This window comes from Rhinoderma darwinii, unplaced genomic scaffold (assembly GCF_050947455.1).
Source record: "Rhinoderma darwinii isolate aRhiDar2 unplaced genomic scaffold, aRhiDar2.hap1 Scaffold_3407, whole genome shotgun sequence".
Taxonomy (NCBI): domain Eukaryota; kingdom Metazoa; phylum Chordata; class Amphibia; order Anura; family Rhinodermatidae; genus Rhinoderma; species Rhinoderma darwinii.
The window spans coordinates 39,914-60,742 of NW_027463432.1; the positions used below are offsets into that span (position 1 = coordinate 39,914).

The 20,829-nt window shown below is 47.9% G+C and overlaps 14 non-coding genes across 14 annotated transcripts; all 14 read left to right on the forward strand.

The window, feature by feature from the left end:
- Positions 1-654: 654 nt before the first annotated feature.
- On the forward strand, positions 655-845 carry LOC142705929 (U2 spliceosomal RNA). The gene has a single exon (XR_012868414.1). It is a non-coding gene; the product is annotated as a U2 spliceosomal RNA (small nuclear RNA).
- Positions 846-2,169: 1,324 nt separating this feature from the next.
- On the forward strand, positions 2,170-2,360 carry LOC142705931 (U2 spliceosomal RNA). The gene has a single exon (XR_012868415.1). It is a non-coding gene; the product is annotated as a U2 spliceosomal RNA (small nuclear RNA).
- A 1,344-nt stretch (positions 2,361-3,704) lies between these two features.
- On the forward strand, positions 3,705-3,895 carry LOC142705932 (U2 spliceosomal RNA). Its single transcript, XR_012868416.1, has one exon. It is a non-coding gene; the product is annotated as a U2 spliceosomal RNA (small nuclear RNA).
- Positions 3,896-5,239: 1,344 nt separating this feature from the next.
- On the forward strand, positions 5,240-5,430 carry LOC142705933 (U2 spliceosomal RNA). The gene has a single exon (XR_012868417.1). It is a non-coding gene; the product is annotated as a U2 spliceosomal RNA (small nuclear RNA).
- Positions 5,431-6,778: 1,348 nt separating this feature from the next.
- LOC142705934 (U2 spliceosomal RNA) lies at positions 6,779-6,969 on the forward strand. The gene has a single exon (XR_012868418.1). It is a non-coding gene; the product is annotated as a U2 spliceosomal RNA (small nuclear RNA).
- Positions 6,970-8,312: 1,343 nt separating this feature from the next.
- On the forward strand, positions 8,313-8,503 carry LOC142705935 (U2 spliceosomal RNA). Its single transcript, XR_012868419.1, has one exon. It is a non-coding gene; the product is annotated as a U2 spliceosomal RNA (small nuclear RNA).
- Positions 8,504-9,851: 1,348 nt separating this feature from the next.
- On the forward strand, positions 9,852-10,042 carry LOC142705936 (U2 spliceosomal RNA). Its single transcript, XR_012868420.1, has one exon. It is a non-coding gene; the product is annotated as a U2 spliceosomal RNA (small nuclear RNA).
- A 1,346-nt stretch (positions 10,043-11,388) lies between these two features.
- LOC142705937 (U2 spliceosomal RNA) lies at positions 11,389-11,579 on the forward strand. Its single transcript, XR_012868421.1, has one exon. It is a non-coding gene; the product is annotated as a U2 spliceosomal RNA (small nuclear RNA).
- A 1,348-nt stretch (positions 11,580-12,927) lies between these two features.
- Positions 12,928-13,118, forward strand: LOC142705938 (U2 spliceosomal RNA). The gene has a single exon (XR_012868422.1). It is a non-coding gene; the product is annotated as a U2 spliceosomal RNA (small nuclear RNA).
- Positions 13,119-14,466: 1,348 nt separating this feature from the next.
- On the forward strand, positions 14,467-14,657 carry LOC142705940 (U2 spliceosomal RNA). The gene has a single exon (XR_012868424.1). It is a non-coding gene; the product is annotated as a U2 spliceosomal RNA (small nuclear RNA).
- Positions 14,658-16,000: 1,343 nt separating this feature from the next.
- On the forward strand, positions 16,001-16,191 carry LOC142705942 (U2 spliceosomal RNA). The gene has a single exon (XR_012868425.1). It is a non-coding gene; the product is annotated as a U2 spliceosomal RNA (small nuclear RNA).
- A 1,344-nt stretch (positions 16,192-17,535) lies between these two features.
- On the forward strand, positions 17,536-17,726 carry LOC142705943 (U2 spliceosomal RNA). Its single transcript, XR_012868426.1, has one exon. It is a non-coding gene; the product is annotated as a U2 spliceosomal RNA (small nuclear RNA).
- Positions 17,727-19,068: 1,342 nt separating this feature from the next.
- Positions 19,069-19,259, forward strand: LOC142705944 (U2 spliceosomal RNA). Its single transcript, XR_012868427.1, has one exon. It is a non-coding gene; the product is annotated as a U2 spliceosomal RNA (small nuclear RNA).
- A 1,347-nt stretch (positions 19,260-20,606) lies between these two features.
- On the forward strand, positions 20,607-20,797 carry LOC142705945 (U2 spliceosomal RNA). The gene has a single exon (XR_012868428.1). It is a non-coding gene; the product is annotated as a U2 spliceosomal RNA (small nuclear RNA).
- The last annotated feature ends 32 nt before the right edge of the window (positions 20,798-20,829 follow it).

Here is a 20,829-nt window from a genome sequence, read left to right on the forward strand (position 1 = left end):
CATTTTGCAGTCCCTTGTCTCCCTCTTGTGGCCTCCTGGAGGCAAATAAATGTGCAAAAAAAAGACAGCCTGGCGGCCGGCTGTTGCAGTGTTGCCCTCTCAGGCAACACTGAGTGACTGACTGAGCCGCACCGTCTTATATAAAGTTCAGACGGAACTTTGCACGTGTCATAGTGGAGCCCTCAGGATTCCAGAGCCAGCTTTCTGACATCATAATGGGGCCTGCCTCAGAGATAGATAAAAGCCTGGGCCCAGGCAGTGTTGGTCAGTGCTGCTCAGCAGGCAGCACTGGACTGGACTGGACTGGATTACAGCTGATACAAGGTGTGAAGGAACAAGGGGTGGCTGTGGGCATGCACTTGCTGCCGCTGCCAGTGTTTATCTGCATGGCAGGAGGGCATTTGGGCGTTGCCAGGAAGGCGTTTTTATGTAGATTCCTCCTCTTTCAGCACTGCATTGTGGTGCAAGCAAAAGAAGCAAATCCTGTGTAGCTTCCTCTCCGGCCTTTATTCACCTCCCTCCCGCTTAGTAGCTGTAAATGTGTGTGAGCCTGCAGGGCCCCATGGAATTGCCTAGGAGTAGGCTGAATCAATCGCTGCAAGGGGTGAACAGCAGTATGGGACAGGCTCGGGCAAGGCAAGGGCCGCTCGGGTTATCGCTTCTCGGCCTTTTGGCTAAGATCAAGTGTAGTATCTGTTCTTATCAGTTTAATATCTGATACGTCCCCTATCTGGGGACCATATATTAAATGGATTTTTAGAACAGGGAGATGGAAATAGAGCTTGCTCTGTCCACTCCACGCATTGACCTGGTATTGCAGTATTTCCAGGACCGGTGCACCCTTCCCTTATGTGTTGACTAAAATCAGATTCCAAAAGTGCTATTTGTGTTTGCTATTGTTTTTGTCTTTCTGATGGGATCTCCCCTTTTAATCCCATTATTTCAACACCTGTTGGACAATGCATTTGTACAGTCATGTGTGATAATGAGCTCATTTATTAAATGCAATTAATTAATACATTGCCACCTCTTGTTGTGTGTGTGTGTGTGTGTGTGTGTGTGTGTGTGTGTGTGTGTGTGTGTGTGTGTCTTCTGTGTTTCTGTGTTTCCGGCATTTCACATTGGAACAGCTCATTCACCTTCCTTGTCTTCTCTCCGCCCTCCCTTTTAGGTAGGTTAAAGAGCTGCACCTGAGCCAGCCACTGATTGATTGATGCAGCACCACAGTCAAATAGTGGAGTGGAGTAGGGGGAACAGCAAACAGCCATTAAAGCAGCCCGCCCGCCACAATGGACCTACCTGTGTACACTAGATGGATGTGATGGAATGTACTGTCGTCCCTACATTTCCAAGAAGAAGTAAGAATTGCAGTTGCAACAAACCCTTGCTTGCCTACAAAGAGAGCAGCAATTTGGATTTGTTACTATGTTACCTGGAAGAATAACAAACTGTGCAAGGATGGAGGTTGTAGGAGCAAAGAGAAGTTGTCTGTAAAGTTGGTGGATGCCTATTTTCCATTTTGCAGTCCCTTGTCTCCCTCTTGTGGCCTCCTGGAGGCAAATAAATGTGCAAAAAAAAGACAGCCTGGCGGCCGGCTGTTGCAGTGTTGCCCTCTCAGGCAACACTGAGTGACTGACTGAGCCGCACCGTCTTATATAAAGTTCAGACGGAACTTTGCACGTGTCATAGTGGAGCCCTCAGGATTCCAGAGCCAGCTTTCTGACATCATAATGGGGCCTGCCTCAGAGATAGATAAAAGCCTGGGCCCAGGCAGTGTTGGTCAGTGCTGCTCAGCAGGCAGCACTGGACTGGACTGGACTGGATTACAGCTGATACAAGGTGTGAAGGAACAAGGGGTGGCTGTGGGCATGCACTTGCTGCCGCTGCCAGTGTTTATCTGCATGGCAGGAGGGCATTTGGGCGTTGCCAGGAAGGCGTTTTTATGTAGATTCCTCCTCTTTCAGCACTGCATTGTGGTGCAAGCAAAAGAAGCAAATCCTGTGTAGCTTCCTCTCCGGCCTTTATTCACCTCCCTCCCGCTTAGTAGCTGTAAATGTGTGTGAGCCTGCAGGGCCCCATGGAATTGCCTAGGAGTAGGCTGAATCAATCGCTGCAAGGGGTGAACAGCAGTATGGGACAGGCTCGGGCAAGGCAAGGGCCGCTCGGGTTATCGCTTCTCGGCCTTTTGGCTAAGATCAAGTGTAGTATCTGTTCTTATCAGTTTAATATCTGATACGTCCCCTATCTGGGGACCATATATTAAATGGATTTTTAGAACAGGGAGATGGAAATAGAGCTTGCTCTGTCCACTCCACGCATTGACCTGGTATTGCAGTATTTCCAGGACCGGTGCACCCTTCCCTTATGTGTTGACTAAAATCAGATTCCAAAAGTGCTATTTGTGTTTGCTATTGTTTTTGTCTTTCTGATGGGATCTCCCCTTTTAATCCCATTATTTCAACACCTGTTGGACAATGCATTTGTACAGTCATGTGTGATAATGAGCTCATTTATTAAATGCAATTAATTAATACATTGCCACCTCTTGTTGTGTGTGTGTGTGTGTGTGTGTGTGTGTGTGTGTGTGTGTGTGTGTGTGTGTGTGTGTGTGTGTGTGTGTGTGTCTTCTGTGTTTCTGTGTTTCCGGCATTTCACATTGGAACAGCTCATTCACCTTCCTTGTCTTCTCTCCGCCCTCCCTTTTAGGTAGGTTAAAGAGCTGCACCTGAGCCAGCCACTGATTGATTGATGCAGCACCACAGTCAAATAGTGGAGTGGAGTAGGGGGAACAGCAAACAGCCATTAAAGCAGCCCGCCCGCCACAATGGACCTACCTGTGTACACTAGATGGATGTGATGGAATGTACTGTCGTCCCTACATTTCCAAGAAGAAGTAAGAATTGCAGTTGCAACAAACCCTTGCTTGCCTACAAAGAGAGCAGCAATTTGGATTTGTTACTATGTTACCTGGAAGAATAACAAACTGTGCAAGGATGGAGGTTGTAGGAGCAAAGAGAAGTTGTCTGTAAAGTTGGTGGATGCCTATTTTCCATTTTGCAGTCCCTTGTCTCCCTCTTGTGGCCTCCTGGAGGCAAATAAATGTGCAAAAAAAAGACAGCCTGGCGGCCGGCTGTTGCAGTGTTGCCCTCTCAGGCAACACTGAGTGACTGACTGAGCCGCACCGTCTTATATAAAGTTCAGACGGAACTTTGCACGTGTCATAGTGGAGCCCTCAGGATTCCAGAGCCAGCTTTCTGACATCATAATGGGGCCTGCCTCAGAGATAGATAAAAGCCTGGGCCCAGGCAGTGTTGGTCAGTGCTGCTCAGCAGGCAGCACTGGACTGGACTGGACTGGATTACAGCTGATACAAGGTGTGAAGGAACAAGGGGTGGCTGTGGGCATGCACTTGCTGCCGCTGCCAGTGTTTATCTGCATGGCAGGAGGGCATTTGGGCGTTGCCAGGAAGGCGTTTTTATGTAGATTCCTCCTCTTTCAGCACTGCATTGTGGTGCAAGCAAAAGAAGCAAATCCTGTGTAGCTTCCTCTCCGGCCTTTATTCACCTCCCTCCCGCTTAGTAGCTGTAAATGTGTGTGAGCCTGCAGGGCCCCATGGAATTGCCTAGGAGTAGGCTGAATCAATCGCTGCAAGGGGTGAACAGCAGTATGGGACAGGCTCGGGCAAGGCAAGGGCCGCTCGGGTTATCGCTTCTCGGCCTTTTGGCTAAGATCAAGTGTAGTATCTGTTCTTATCAGTTTAATATCTGATACGTCCCCTATCTGGGGACCATATATTAAATGGATTTTTAGAACAGGGAGATGGAAATAGAGCTTGCTCTGTCCACTCCACGCATTGACCTGGTATTGCAGTATTTCCAGGACCGGTGCACCCTTCCCTTATGTGTTGACTAAAATCAGATTCCAAAAGTGCTATTTGTGTTTGCTATTGTTTTTGTCTTTCTGATGGGATCTCCCCTTTTAATCCCATTATTTCAACACCTGTTGGACAATGCATTTGTACAGTCATGTGTGATAATGAGCTCATTTATTAAATGCAATTAATTAATACATTGCCACCTCTTGTTGTGTGTGTGTGTGTGTGTGTGTGTGTGTGTGTGTGTGTGTGTGTGTGTGTGTGTGTGTGTGTGTGTGTGTGTGTCTTCTGTGTTTCTGTGTTTCCGGCATTTCACATTGGAACAGCTCATTCACCTTCCTTGTCTTCTCTCCGCCCTCCCTTTTAGGTAGGTTAAAGAGCTGCACCTGAGCCAGCCACTGATTGATTGATGCAGCACCACAGTCAAATAGTGGAGTGGAGTAGGGGGAACAGCAAACAGCCATTAAAGCAGCCCGCCCGCCACAATGGACCTACCTGTGTACACTAGATGGATGTGATGGAATGTACTGTCGTCCCTACATTTCCAAGAAGAAGTAAGAATTGCAGTTGCAACAAACCCTTGCTTGCCTACAAAGAGAGCAGCAATTTGGATTTGTTACTATGTTACCTGGAAGAATAACAAACTGTGCAAGGATGGAGGTTGTAGGAGCAAAGAGAAGTTGTCTGTAAAGTTGGTGGATGCCTATTTTCCATTTTGCAGTCCCTTGTCTCCCTCTTGTGGCCTCCTGGAGGCAAATAAATGTGCAAAAAAAAGACAGCCTGGCGGCCGGCTGTTGCAGTGTTGCCCTCTCAGGCAACACTGAGTGACTGACTGAGCCGCACCGTCTTATATAAAGTTCAGACGGAACTTTGCACGTGTCATAGTGGAGCCCTCAGGATTCCAGAGCCAGCTTTCTGACATCATAATGGGGCCTGCCTCAGAGATAGATAAAAGCCTGGGCCCAGGCAGTGTTGGTCAGTGCTGCTCAGCAGGCAGCACTGGACTGGACTGGACTGGATTACAGCTGATACAAGGTGTGAAGGAACAAGGGGTGGCTGTGGGCATGCACTTGCTGCCGCTGCCAGTGTTTATCTGCATGGCAGGAGGGCATTTGGGCGTTGCCAGGAAGGCGTTTTTATGTAGATTCCTCCTCTTTCAGCACTGCATTGTGGTGCAAGCAAAAGAAGCAAATCCTGTGTAGCTTCCTCTCCGGCCTTTATTCACCTCCCTCCCGCTTAGTAGCTGTAAATGTGTGTGAGCCTGCAGGGCCCCATGGAATTGCCTAGGAGTAGGCTGAATCAATCGCTGCAAGGGGTGAACAGCAGTATGGGACAGGCTCGGGCAAGGCAAGGGCCGCTCGGGTTATCGCTTCTCGGCCTTTTGGCTAAGATCAAGTGTAGTATCTGTTCTTATCAGTTTAATATCTGATACGTCCCCTATCTGGGGACCATATATTAAATGGATTTTTAGAACAGGGAGATGGAAATAGAGCTTGCTCTGTCCACTCCACGCATTGACCTGGTATTGCAGTATTTCCAGGACCGGTGCACCCTTCCCTTATGTGTTGACTAAAATCAGATTCCAAAAGTGCTATTTGTGTTTGCTATTGTTTTTGTCTTTCTGATGGGATCTCCCCTTTTAATCCCATTATTTCAACACCTGTTGGACAATGCATTTGTACAGTCATGTGTGATAATGAGCTCATTTATTAAATGCAATTAATTAATACATTGCCACCTCTTGTTGTGTGTGTGTGTGTGTGTGTGTGTGTGTGTGTGTGTGTGTGTGTGTGTGTGTGTGTGTGTGTGTGTGTGTGTGTGTGTCTTCTGTGTTTCTGTGTTTCCGGCATTTCACATTGGAACAGCTCATTCACCTTCCTTGTCTTCTCTCCGCCCTCCCTTTTAGGTAGGTTAAAGAGCTGCACCTGAGCCAGCCACTGATTGATTGATGCAGCACCACAGTCAAATAGTGGAGTGGAGTAGGGGGAACAGCAAACAGCCATTAAAGCAGCCCGCCCGCCACAATGGACCTACCTGTGTACACTAGATGGATGTGATGGAATGTACTGTCGTCCCTACATTTCCAAGAAGAAGTAAGAATTGCAGTTGCAACAAACCCTTGCTTGCCTACAAAGAGAGCAGCAATTTGGATTTGTTACTATGTTACCTGGAAGAATAACAAACTGTGCAAGGATGGAGGTTGTAGGAGCAAAGAGAAGTTGTCTGTAAAGTTGGTGGATGCCTATTTTCCATTTTGCAGTCCCTTGTCTCCCTCTTGTGGCCTCCTGGAGGCAAATAAATGTGCAAAAAAAAGACAGCCTGGCGGCCGGCTGTTGCAGTGTTGCCCTCTCAGGCAACACTGAGTGACTGACTGAGCCGCACCGTCTTATATAAAGTTCAGACGGAACTTTGCACGTGTCATAGTGGAGCCCTCAGGATTCCAGAGCCAGCTTTCTGACATCATAATGGGGCCTGCCTCAGAGATAGATAAAAGCCTGGGCCCAGGCAGTGTTGGTCAGTGCTGCTCAGCAGGCAGCACTGGACTGGACTGGACTGGATTACAGCTGATACAAGGTGTGAAGGAACAAGGGGTGGCTGTGGGCATGCACTTGCTGCCGCTGCCAGTGTTTATCTGCATGGCAGGAGGGCATTTGGGCGTTGCCAGGAAGGCGTTTTTATGTAGATTCCTCCTCTTTCAGCACTGCATTGTGGTGCAAGCAAAAGAAGCAAATCCTGTGTAGCTTCCTCTCCGGCCTTTATTCACCTCCCTCCCGCTTAGTAGCTGTAAATGTGTGTGAGCCTGCAGGGCCCCATGGAATTGCCTAGGAGTAGGCTGAATCAATCGCTGCAAGGGGTGAACAGCAGTATGGGACAGGCTCGGGCAAGGCAAGGGCCGCTCGGGTTATCGCTTCTCGGCCTTTTGGCTAAGATCAAGTGTAGTATCTGTTCTTATCAGTTTAATATCTGATACGTCCCCTATCTGGGGACCATATATTAAATGGATTTTTAGAACAGGGAGATGGAAATAGAGCTTGCTCTGTCCACTCCACGCATTGACCTGGTATTGCAGTATTTCCAGGACCGGTGCACCCTTCCCTTATGTGTTGACTAAAATCAGATTCCAAAAGTGCTATTTGTGTTTGCTATTGTTTTTGTCTTTCTGATGGGATCTCCCCTTTTAATCCCATTATTTCAACACCTGTTGGACAATGCATTTGTACAGTCATGTGTGATAATGAGCTCATTTATTAAATGCAATTAATTAATACATTGCCACCTCTTGTGTGTGTGTGTGTGTGTGTGTGTGTGTGTGTGTGTGTGTGTGTGTGTGTGTGTGTGTGTGTGTGTGTGTGTGTGTCTTCTGTGTTTCTGTGTTTCCGGCATTTCACATTGGAACAGCTCATTCACCTTCCTTGTCTTCTCTCCGCCCTCCCTTTTAGGTAGGTTAAAGAGCTGCACCTGAGCCAGCCACTGATTGATTGATGCAGCACCACAGTCAAATAGTGGAGTGGAGTAGGGGGAACAGCAAACAGCCATTAAAGCAGCCCGCCCGCCACAATGGACCTACCTGTGTACACTAGATGGATGTGATGGAATGTACTGTCGTCCCTACATTTCCAAGAAGAAGTAAGAATTGCAGTTGCAACAAACCCTTGCTTGCCTACAAAGAGAGCAGCAATTTGGATTTGTTACTATGTTACCTGGAAGAATAACAAACTGTGCAAGGATGGAGGTTGTAGGAGCAAAGAGAAGTTGTCTGTAAAGTTGGTGGATGCCTATTTTCCATTTTGCAGTCCCTTGTCTCCCTCTTGTGGCCTCCTGGAGGCAAATAAATGTGCAAAAAAAAGACAGCCTGGCGGCCGGCTGTTGCAGTGTTGCCCTCTCAGGCAACACTGAGTGACTGACTGAGCCGCACCGTCTTATATAAAGTTCAGACGGAACTTTGCACGTGTCATAGTGGAGCCCTCAGGATTCCAGAGCCAGCTTTCTGACATCATAATGGGGCCTGCCTCAGAGATAGATAAAAGCCTGGGCCCAGGCAGTGTTGGTCAGTGCTGCTCAGCAGGCAGCACTGGACTGGACTGGACTGGATTACAGCTGATACAAGGTGTGAAGGAACAAGGGGTGGCTGTGGGCATGCACTTGCTGCCGCTGCCAGTGTTTATCTGCATGGCAGGAGGGCATTTGGGCGTTGCCAGGAAGGCGTTTTTATGTAGATTCCTCCTCTTTCAGCACTGCATTGTGGTGCAAGCAAAAGAAGCAAATCCTGTGTAGCTTCCTCTCCGGCCTTTATTCACCTCCCTCCCGCTTAGTAGCTGTAAATGTGTGTGAGCCTGCAGGGCCCCATGGAATTGCCTAGGAGTAGGCTGAATCAATCGCTGCAAGGGGTGAACAGCAGTATGGGACAGGCTCGGGCAAGGCAAGGGCCGCTCGGGTTATCGCTTCTCGGCCTTTTGGCTAAGATCAAGTGTAGTATCTGTTCTTATCAGTTTAATATCTGATACGTCCCCTATCTGGGGACCATATATTAAATGGATTTTTAGAACAGGGAGATGGAAATAGAGCTTGCTCTGTCCACTCCACGCATTGACCTGGTATTGCAGTATTTCCAGGACCGGTGCACCCTTCCCTTATGTGTTGACTAAAATCAGATTCCAAAAGTGCTATTTGTGTTTGCTATTGTTTTTGTCTTTCTGATGGGATCTCCCCTTTTAATCCCATTATTTCAACACCTGTTGGACAATGCATTTGTACAGTCATGTGTGATAATGAGCTCATTTATTAAATGCAATTAATTAATACCTTGCCACCTCTTGTTGTGTGTGTGTGTGTGTGTGTGTGTGTGTGTGTGTGTGTGTGTGTGTGTGTGTGTGTGTGTGTGTGTGTGTGTGTGTGTCTTCTGTGTTTCTGTGTTTCCGGCATTTCACATTGGAACAGCTCATTCACCTTCCTTGTCTTCTCTCCGCCCTCCCTTTTAGGTAGGTTAAAGAGCTGCACCTGAGCCAGCCACTGATTGATTGATGCAGCACCACAGTCAAATAGTGGAGTGGAGTAGGGGGAACAGCAAACAGCCATTAAAGCAGCCCGCCCGCCACAATGGACCTACCTGTGTACACTAGATGGATGTGATGGAATGTACTGTCGTCCCTACATTTCCAAGAAGAAGTAAGAATTGCAGTTGCAACAAACCCTTGCTTGCCTACAAAGAGAGCAGCAATTTGGATTTGTTACTATGTTACCTGGAAGAATAACAAACTGTGCAAGGATGGAGGTTGTAGGAGCAAAGAGAAGTTGTCTGTAAAGTTGGTGGATGCCTATTTTCCATTTTGCAGTCCCTTGTCTCCCTCTTGTGGCCTCCTGGAGGCAAATAAATGTGCAAAAAAAAGACAGCCTGGCGGCCGGCTGTTGCAGTGTTGCCCTCTCAGGCAACACTGAGTGACTGACTGAGCCGCACCGTCTTATATAAAGTTCAGACGGAACTTTGCACGTGTCATAGTGGAGCCCTCAGGATTCCAGAGCCAGCTTTCTGACATCATAATGGGGCCTGCCTCAGAGATAGATAAAAGCCTGGGCCCAGGCAGTGTTGGTCAGTGCTGCTCAGCAGGCAGCACTGGACTGGACTGGACTGGATTACAGCTGATACAAGGTGTGAAGGAACAAGGGGTGGCTGTGGGCATGCACTTGCTGCCGCTGCCAGTGTTTATCTGCATGGCAGGAGGGCATTTGGGCGTTGCCAGGAAGGCGTTTTTATGTAGATTCCTCCTCTTTCAGCACTGCATTGTGGTGCAAGCAAAAGAAGCAAATCCTGTGTAGCTTCCTCTCCGGCCTTTATTCACCTCCCTCCCGCTTAGTAGCTGTAAATGTGTGTGAGCCTGCAGGGCCCCATGGAATTGCCTAGGAGTAGGCTGAATCAATCGCTGCAAGGGGTGAACAGCAGTATGGGACAGGCTCGGGCAAGGCAAGGGCCGCTCGGGTTATCGCTTCTCGGCCTTTTGGCTAAGATCAAGTGTAGTATCTGTTCTTATCAGTTTAATATCTGATACGTCCCCTATCTGGGGACCATATATTAAATGGATTTTTAGAACAGGGAGATGGAAATAGAGCTTGCTCTGTCCACTCCACGCATTGACCTGGTATTGCAGTATTTCCAGGACCGGTGCACCCTTCCCTTATGTGTTGACTAAAATCAGATTCCAAAAGTGCTATTTGTGTTTGCTATTGTTTTTGTCTTTCTGATGGGATCTCCCCTTTTAATCCCATTATTTCAACACCTGTTGGACAATGCATTTGTACAGTCATGTGTGATAATGAGCTCATTTATTAAATGCAATTAATTAATACATTGCCACCTCTTGTTGTGTGTGTGTGTGTGTGTGTGTGTGTGTGTGTGTGTGTGTGTGTGTGTGTGTGTGTGTGTGTGTGTGTGTGTGTGTCTTCTGTGTTTCTGTGTTTCCGGCATTTCACATTGGAACAGCTCATTCACCTTCCTTGTCTTCTCTCCGCCCTCCCTTTTAGGTAGGTTAAAGAGCTGCACCTGAGCCAGCCACTGATTGATTGATGCAGCACCACAGTCAAATAGTGGAGTGGAGTAGGGGGAACAGCAAACAGCCATTAAAGCAGCCCGCCCGCCACAATGGACCTACCTGTGTACACTAGATGGATGTGATGGAATGTACTGTCGTCCCTACATTTCCAAGAAGAAGTAAGAATTGCAGTTGCAACAAACCCTTGCTTGCCTACAAAGAGAGCAGCAATTTGGATTTGTTACTATGTTACCTGGAAGAATAACAAACTGTGCAAGGATGGAGGTTGTAGGAGCAAAGAGAAGTTGTCTGTAAAGTTGGTGGATGCCTATTTTCCATTTTGCAGTCCCTTGTCTCCCTCTTGTGGCCTCCTGGAGGCAAATAAATGTGCAAAAAAAAGACAGCCTGGCGGCCGGCTGTTGCAGTGTTGCCCTCTCAGGCAACACTGAGTGACTGACTGAGCCGCACCGTCTTATATAAAGTTCAGACGGAACTTTGCACGTGTCATAGTGGAGCCCTCAGGATTCCAGAGCCAGCTTTCTGACATCATAATGGGGCCTGCCTCAGAGATAGATAAAAGCCTGGGCCCAGGCAGTGTTGGTCAGTGCTGCTCAGCAGGCAGCACTGGACTGGACTGGACTGGATTACAGCTGATACAAGGTGTGAAGGAACAAGGGGTGGCTGTGGGCATGCACTTGCTGCCGCTGCCAGTGTTTATCTGCATGGCAGGAGGGCATTTGGGCGTTGCCAGGAAGGCGTTTTTATGTAGATTCCTCCTCTTTCAGCACTGCATTGTGGTGCAAGCAAAAGAAGCAAATCCTGTGTAGCTTCCTCTCCGGCCTTTATTCACCTCCCTCCCGCTTAGTAGCTGTAAATGTGTGTGAGCCTGCAGGGCCCCATGGAATTGCCTAGGAGTAGGCTGAATCAATCGCTGCAAGGGGTGAACAGCAGTATGGGACAGGCTCGGGCAAGGCAAGGGCCGCTCGGGTTATCGCTTCTCGGCCTTTTGGCTAAGATCAAGTGTAGTATCTGTTCTTATCAGTTTAATATCTGATACGTCCCCTATCTGGGGACCATATATTAAATGGATTTTTAGAACAGGGAGATGGAAATAGAGCTTGCTCTGTCCACTCCACGCATTGACCTGGTATTGCAGTATTTCCAGGACCGGTGCACCCTTCCCTTATGTGTTGACTAAAATCAGATTCCAAAAGTGCTATTTGTGTTTGCTATTGTTTTTGTCTTTCTGATGGGATCTCCCCTTTTAATCCCATTATTTCAACACCTGTTGGACAATGCATTTGTACAGTCATGTGTGATAATGAGCTCATTTATTAAATGCAATTAATTAATACATTGCCACCTCTTGTTGTGTGTGTGTGTGTGTGTGTGTGTGTGTGTGTGTGTGTGTGTGTGTGTGTGTGTGTGTGTGTGTGTGTGTGTGTGTGTCTTCTGTGTTTCTGTGTTTCCGGCATTTCACATTGGAACAGCTCATTCACCTTCCTTGTCTTCTCTCCGCCCTCCCTTTTAGGTAGGTTAAAGAGCTGCACCTGAGCCAGCCACTGATTGATTGATGCAGCACCACAGTCAAATAGTGGAGTGGAGTAGGGGGAACAGCAAACAGCCATTAAAGCAGCCCGCCCGCCACAATGGACCTACCTGTGTACACTAGATGGATGTGATGGAATGTACTGTCGTCCCTACATTTCCAAGAAGAAGTAAGAATTGCAGTTGCAACAAACCCTTGCTTGCCTACAAAGAGAGCAGCAATTTGGATTTGTTACTATGTTACCTGGAAGAATAACAAACTGTGCAAGGATGGAGGTTGTAGGAGCAAAGAGAAGTTGTCTGTAAAGTTGGTGGATGCCTATTTTCCATTTTGCAGTCCCTTGTCTCCCTCTTGTGGCCTCCTGGAGGCAAATAAATGTGCAAAAAAAAGACAGCCTGGCGGCCGGCTGTTGCAGTGTTGCCCTCTCAGGCAACACTGAGTGACTGACTGAGCCGCACCGTCTTATATAAAGTTCAGACGGAACTTTGCACGTGTCATAGTGGAGCCCTCAGGATTCCAGAGCCAGCTTTCTGACATCATAATGGGGCCTGCCTCAGAGATAGATAAAAGCCTGGGCCCAGGCAGTGTTGGTCAGTGCTGCTCAGCAGGCAGCACTGGACTGGACTGGACTGGATTACAGCTGATACAAGGTGTGAAGGAACAAGGGGTGGCTGTGGGCATGCACTTGCTGCCGCTGCCAGTGTTTATCTGCATGGCAGGAGGGCATTTGGGCGTTGCCAGGAAGGCGTTTTTATGTAGATTCCTCCTCTTTCAGCACTGCATTGTGGTGCAAGCAAAAGAAGCAAATCCTGTGTAGCTTCCTCTCCGGCCTTTATTCACCTCCCTCCCGCTTAGTAGCTGTAAATGTGTGTGAGCCTGCAGGGCCCCATGGAATTGCCTAGGAGTAGGCTGAATCAATCGCTGCAAGGGGTGAACAGCAGTATGGGACAGGCTCGGGCAAGGCAAGGGCCGCTCGGGTTATCGCTTCTCGGCCTTTTGGCTAAGATCAAGTGTAGTATCTGTTCTTATCAGTTTAATATCTGATACGTCCCCTATCTGGGGACCATATATTAAATGGATTTTTAGAACAGGGAGATGGAAATAGAGCTTGCTCTGTCCACTCCACGCATTGACCTGGTATTGCAGTATTTCCAGGACCGGTGCACCCTTCCCTTATGTGTTGACTAAAATCAGATTCCAAAAGTGCTATTTGTGTTTGCTATTGTTTTTGTCTTTCTGATGGGATCTCCCCTTTTAATCCCATTATTTCAACACCTGTTGGACAATGCATTTGTACAGTCATGTGTGATAATGAGCTCATTTATTAAATGCAATTAATTAATACATTGCCACCTCTTGTTGTGTGTGTGTGTGTGTGTGTGTGTGTGTGTGTGTGTGTGTGTGTGTGTGTGTGTGTGTGTGTGTGTGTGTGTGTGTGTCTTCTGTGTTTCTGTGTTTCCGGCATTTCACATTGGAACAGCTCATTCACCTTCCTTGTCTTCTCTCCGCCCTCCCTTTTAGGTAGGTTAAAGAGCTGCACCTGAGCCAGCCACTGATTGATTGATGCAGCACCACAGTCAAATAGTGGAGTGGAGTAGGGGGAACAGCAAACAGCCATTAAAGCAGCCCGCCCGCCACAATGGACCTACCTGTGTACACTAGATGGATGTGATGGAATGTACTGTCGTCCCTACATTTCCAAGAAGAAGTAAGAATTGCAGTTGCAACAAACCCTTGCTTGCCTACAAAGAGAGCAGCAATTTGGATTTGTTACTATGTTACCTGGAAGAATAACAAACTGTGCAAGGATGGAGGTTGTAGGAGCAAAGAGAAGTTGTCTGTAAAGTTGGTGGATGCCTATTTTCCATTTTGCAGTCCCTTGTCTCCCTCTTGTGGCCTCCTGGAGGCAAATAAATGTGCAAAAAAAAGACAGCCTGGCGGCCGGCTGTTGCAGTGTTGCCCTCTCAGGCAACACTGAGTGACTGACTGAGCCGCACCGTCTTATATAAAGTTCAGACGGAACTTTGCACGTGTCATAGTGGAGCCCTCAGGATTCCAGAGCCAGCTTTCTGACATCATAATGGGGCCTGCCTCAGAGATAGATAAAAGCCTGGGCCCAGGCAGTGTTGGTCAGTGCTGCTCAGCAGGCAGCACTGGACTGGACTGGACTGGATTACAGCTGATACAAGGTGTGAAGGAACAAGGGGTGGCTGTGGGCATGCACTTGCTGCCGCTGCCAGTGTTTATCTGCATGGCAGGAGGGCATTTGGGCGTTGCCAGGAAGGCGTTTTTATGTAGATTCCTCCTCTTTCAGCACTGCATTGTGGTGCAAGCAAAAGAAGCAAATCCTGTGTAGCTTCCTCTCCGGCCTTTATTCACCTCCCTCCCGCTTAGTAGCTGTAAATGTGTGTGAGCCTGCAGGGCCCCATGGAATTGCCTAGGAGTAGGCTGAATCAATCGCTGCAAGGGGTGAACAGCAGTATGGGACAGGCTCGGGCAAGGCAAGGGCCGCTCGGGTTATCGCTTCTCGGCCTTTTGGCTAAGATCAAGTGTAGTATCTGTTCTTATCAGTTTAATATCTGATACGTCCCCTATCTGGGGACCATATATTAAATGGATTTTTAGAACAGGGAGATGGAAATAGAGCTTGCTCTGTCCACTCCACGCATTGACCTGGTATTGCAGTATTTCCAGGACCGGTGCACCCTTCCCTTATGTGTTGACTAAAATCAGATTCCAAAAGTGCTATTTGTGTTTGCTATTGTTTTTGTCTTTCTGATGGGATCTCCCTTTTAATCCCATTATTTCAACACCTGTTGGACAATGCATTTGTACAGTCATGTGTGATAATGAGCTCATTTATTAAATGCAATTAATTAATACATTGCCACCTCTTGTTGTGTGTGTGTGTGTGTGTGTGTGTGTGTGTGTGTGTGTGTGTGTGTGTGTGTGTGTGTGTGTGTGTGTGTGTGTGTCTTCTGTGTTTCTGTGTTTCCGGCATTTCACATTGGAACAGCTCATTCACCTTCCTTGTCTTCTCTCCGCCCTCCCTTTAGGTAGGTTAAAGAGCTGCACCTGAGCCAGCCACTGATTGATTGATGCAGCACCACAGTCAAATAGTGGAGTGGAGTAGGGGAACAGCAAACAGCCATTAAAGCAGCCCGCCCGCCACAATGGACCTACCTGTGTACACTAGATGGATGTGATGGAATGTACTGTCGTCCCTACATTTCCAAGAAGAAGTAAGAATTGCAGTTGCAACAAACCCTTGCTTGCCTACAAAGAGAGCAGCAATTTGGATTTGTTACTATGTTACCTGGAAGAATAACAAACTGTGCAAGGATGGAGGTTGTAGGAGCAAAGAGAAGTTGTCTGTAAAGTTGGTGGATGCCTATTTTCCATTTTGCAGTCCCTTGTCTCCCTCTTGTGGCCTCCTGGAGGCAAATAAATGTGCAAAAAAAAGACAGCCTGGCGGCCGGCTGTTGCAGTGTTGCCCTCTCAGGCAACACTGAGTGACTGACTGAGCCGCACCGTCTTATATAAAGTTCAGACGGAACTTTGCACGTGTCATAGTGGAGCCCTCAGGATTCCAGAGCCAGCTTTCTGACATCATAATGGGGCCTGCCTCAGAGATAGATAAAAGCCTGGGCCCAGGCAGTGTTGGTCAGTGCTGCTCAGCAGGCAGCACTGGACTGGACTGGACTGGATTACAGCTGATACAAGGTGTGAAGGAACAAGGGGTGGCTGTGGGCATGCACTTGCTGCCGCTGCCAGTGTTTATCTGCATGGCAGGAGGGCATTTGGGCGTTGCCAGGAAGGCGTTTTTATGTAGATTCCTCCTCTTTCAGCACTGCATTGTGGTGCAAGCAAAAGAAGCAAATCCTGTGTAGCTTCCTCTCCGGCCTTTATTCACCTCCCTCCCGCTTAGTAGCTGTAAATGTGTGTGAGCCTGCAGGGCCCCATGGAATTGCCTAGGAGTAGGCTGAATCAATCGCTGCAAGGGGTGAACAGCAGTATGGGACAGGCTCGGGCAAGGCAAGGGCCGCTCGGGTTATCGCTTCTCGGCCTTTTGGCTAAGATCAAGTGTAGTATCTGTTCTTATCAGTTTAATATCTGATACGTCCCCTATCTGGGGACCATATATTAAATGGATTTTTAGAACAGGGAGATGGAAATAGAGCTTGCTCTGTCCACTCCACGCATTGACCTGGTATTGCAGTATTTCCAGGACCGGTGCACCCTTCCCTTATGTGTTGACTAAAATCAGATTCCAAAAGTGCTATTTGTGTTTGCTATTGTTTTTGTCTTTCTGATGGGATCTCCCCTTTTAATCCCATTATTTCAACACCTGTTGGACAATGCATTTGTACAGTCATGTGTGATAATGAGCTCATTTATTAAATGCAATTAATTAATACATTGCCACCTCTTGTTGTGTGTGTGTGTGTGTGTGTGTGTGTGTGTGTGTGTGTGTGTGTGTGTGTGTGTGTGTGTGTGTGTGTGTGTGTCTTCTGTGTTTCTGTGTTTCCGGCATTTCACATTGGAACAGCTCATTCACCTTCCTTGTCTTCTCTCCGCCCTCCCTTTTAGGTAGGTTAAAGAGCTGCACCTGAGCCAGCCACTGATTGATTGATGCAGCACCACAGTCAAATAGTGGAGTGGAGTAGGGGGAACAGCAAACAGCCATTAAAGCAGCCCGCCCGCCACAATGGACCTACCTGTGTACACTAGATGGATGTGATGGAATGTACTGTCGTCCCTACATTTCCAAGAAGAAGTAAGAATTGCAGTTGCAACAAACCCTTGCTTGCCTACAAAGAGAGCAGCAATTTGGATTTGTTACTATGTTACCTGGAAGAATAACAAACTGTGCAAGGATGGAGGTTGTAGGAGCAAAGAGAAGTTGTCTGTAAAGTTGGTGGATGCCTATTTTCCATTTTGCAGTCCCTTGTCTCCCTCTTGTGGCCTCCTGGAGGCAAATAAATGTGCAAAAAAAAGACAGCCTGGCGGCCGGCTGTTGCAGTGTTGCCCTCTCAGGCAACACTGAGTGACTGACTGAGCCGCACCGTCTTATATAAAGTTCAGACGGAACTTTGCACGTGTCATAGTGGAGCCCTCAGGATTCCAGAGCCAGCTTTCTGACATCATAATGGGGCCTGCCTCAGAGATAGATAAAAGCCTGGGCCCAGGCAGTGTTGGTCAGTGCTGCTCAGCAGGCAGCACTGGACTGGACTGGACTGGATTACAGCTGATACAAGGTGTGAAGGAACAAGGGGTGGCTGTGGGCATGCACTTGCTGCCGCTGCCAGTGTTTATCTGCATGGCAGGAGGGCATTTGGGCGTTGCCAGGAAGGCGTTTTTATGTAGATTCCTCCTCTTTCAGCACTGCATTGTGGTGCAAGCAAAAGAAGCAAATCCTGTGTAGCTTCCTCTCCGGCCTTTATTCACCTCCCTCCCGCTTAGTAGCTGTAAATGTGTGTGAGCCTGCAGGGCCCCATGGAATTGCCTAGGAGTAGGCTGAATCAATCGCTGCAAGGGGTGAACAGCAGTATGGGACAGGCTCGGGCAAGGCAAGGGCCGCTCGGGTTATCGCTTCTCGGCCTTTTGGCTAAGATCAAGTGTAGTATCTGTTCTTATCAGTTTAATATCTGATACGTCCCCTATCTGGGGACCATATATTAAATGGATTTTTAGAACAGGGAGATGGAAATAGAGCTTGCTCTGTCCACTCCACGCATTGACCTGGTATTGCAGTATTTCCAGGACCGGTGCACCCTTCCCTTATGTGTTGACTAAAATCAGATTCCAAAAGTGCTATTTGTGTTTGCTATTGTTTTTGTCTTTCTGATGGGATCTCCCCTTTTAATCCCATTATTTCAACACCTGTTGGACAATGCATTTGTACAGTCATGTGTGATAATGAGCTCATTTATTAAATGCAATTAATTAATACATTGCCACCTCTTGTTGTGTGTGTGTGTGTGTGTGTGTGTGTGTGTGTGTGTGTGTGTGTGTGTGTGTGTGTGTGTGTGTGTGTGTGTGTCTTCTGTGTTTCTGTGTTTCCGGCATTTCACATTGGAACAGCTCATTCACCTTCCTTGTCTTCTCTCCGCCCTCCCTTTTAGGTAGGTTAAAGAGCTGCACCTGAGCCAGCCACTGATTGATTGATGCAGCACCACAGTCAAATAGTGGAGTGGAGTAGGGGGAACAGCAAACAGCCATTAAAGCAGCCCGCCCGCCACAATGGACCTACCTGTGTACACTAGATGATGTGATGGAATGTACTGTCGTCCCTACATTTCCAAGAAGAAGTAAGAATTGCAGTTGCAACAAACCCTTGCTTGCCTACAAAGAGAGCAGCAATTTGGATTTGTTACTATGTTACCTGGAAGAATAACAAACTGTGCAAGGATGGAGGTTGTAGGAGCAAAGAGAAGTTGTCTGTAAAGTTGGTGGATGCCTATTTTCCATTTTGCAGTCCCTTGTCTCCCTCTTGTGGCCTCCTGGAGGCAAATAAATGTGCAAAAAAAGACAGCCTGGCGGCCGGCTGTTGCAGTGTTGCCCTCTCAGGCAACACTGAGTGACTGACTGAGCCGCACCGTCTTATATAAAGTTCAGACGGAACTTTGCACGTGTCATAGTGGAGCCCTCAGGATTCCAGAGCCAGCTTTCTGACATCATAATGGGGCCTGCCTCAGAGATAGATAAAAGCCTGGGCCCAGGCAGTGTTGGTCAGTGCTGCTCAGCAGGCAGCACTGGACTGGACTGGACTGGATTACAGCTGATACAAGGTGTGAAGGAACAAGGGGTGGCTGTGGGCATGCACTTGCTGCCGCTGCCAGTGTTTATCTGCATGGCAGGAGGGCATTTGGGCGTTGCCAGGAAGGCGTTTTTATGTAGATTCCTCCTCTTTCAGCACTGCATTGTGGTGCAAGCAAAAGAAGCAAATCCTGTGTAGCTTCCTCTCCGGCCTTTATTCACCTCCCTCCCGCTTAGTAGCTGTAAATGTGTGTGAGCCTGCAGGGCCCCATGGAATTGCCTAGGAGTAGGCTGAATCAATCGCTGCAAGGGGTGAACAGCAGTATGGGACAGGCTCGGGCAAGGCAAGGGCCGCTCGGGTTATCGCTTCTCGGCCTTTTGGCTAAGATCAAGTGTAGTATCTGTTCTTATCAGTTTAATATCTGATACGTCCCCTATCTGGGGACCATATATTAAATGGATTTTTAGAACAGGGAGATGGAAATAGAGCTTGCTCTGTCCACTCCACGCATTGACCTGGTATTGCAGTATTTCCAGGACCGGTGCACCCTTCCCTTATGTGTTGACTAAAATCAGATTCCAAAAGTGCTATTTGTGTTTGCTATTGTTTTTGTCTTTCTGATGGGATCTCCCCTTTTAATCCCATTATTTCAACACCTGTTGGACAATGCATTTGTACAGTCATGTGTGATAATGAGCTCATTTATTAAATGCAATTAATTAATACATTGCCACCTCTTGTTGTGTGTGTGTGTGTGTGTGTGTGTGTGTGTGTGTGTGTGTGTGTGTGTGTGTGTGTGTGTGTGTGTGTGTGTGTGTCTTCTGTGTTTCTGTGTTTCCGGCATTTCACATTGGAACAGCTCATTCACCTTCCTTGTCTTCTCTCCGCCCTCCCTTTTAGGTAGGTTAAAGAGCTGCACCTGAGCCAGCCACTGATTGATTGATGCAGCACCACAGTCAAATAGTGGAGTGGAGTAGGGGGAACAGCAAACAGCCATTAAAGCATGCCCGCCCGCCACAATGGACCTACCTGTGTACACTAGATGGATGTGATGGAATGTACTGTCGTCCCTACATTTCCAAGAAGAAGTAAGAATTGCAGTTGCAACAAACCCTTGCTTGCCTACAAAGAGAGCAGCAATTTGGATTTGTTACTATGTTACCTGGAAGAATAACAAACTGTGCAAGGATGGAGGTTGTAGGAGCAAAGAGAAGTTGTCTGTAAAGTTGGTGGATGCCTATTTTCCATTTTGCAGTCCCTTGTCTCCCTCTTGTGGCCTCCTGGAGGCAAATAAATGTGCAAAAAAAAGACAGCCTGGCGGCCGGCTGTTGCAGTGTTGCCCTCTCAGGCAACACTGAGTGACTGACTGAGCCGCACCGTCTTATATAAAGTTCAGACGGAACTTTGCACGTGTCATAGTGGAGCCCTCAGGATTCCAGAGCCAGCTTTCTGACATCATAATGGGGCCTGCCTCAGAGATAGATAAAAGCCTGGGCCCAGGCAGTGTTGGTCAGTGCTGCTCAGCAGGCAGCACTGGACTGGACTGGACTGGATTACAGCTGATACAAGGTGTGAAGGAACAAGGGGTGGCTGTGGGCATGCACTTGCTGCCGCTGCCAGTGTTTATCTGCATGGCAGGAGGGCATTTGGGCGTTGCCAGGAAGGCGTTTTTATGTAGATTCCTCCTCTTTCAGCACTGCATTGTGGTGCAAGCAAAAGAAGCAAATCCTGTGTAGCTTCCTCTCCGGCCTTTATTCACCTCCCTCCCGCTTAGTAGCTGTAAATGTGTGTGAGCCTGCAGGGCCCCATGGAATTGCCTAGGAGTAGGCTGAATCAATCGCTGCAAGGGGTGAACAGCAGTATGGGACAGGCTCGGGCAAGGCAAGGGCCGCTCGGGTTATCGCTTCTCGGCCTTTTGGCTAAGATCAAGTGTAGTATCTGTTCTTATCAGTTTAATATCTGATACGTCCCCTATCTGGGGACCATATATTAAATGGATTTTTAGAACAGGGAGATGGAAATAGAGCTTGCTCTGTCCACTCCACGCATTGACCTGGTATTGCAGTATTTCCAGGACCGGTGCACCCTTCCCTTATGTGTTGACTAAAATCAGATTCCAAAA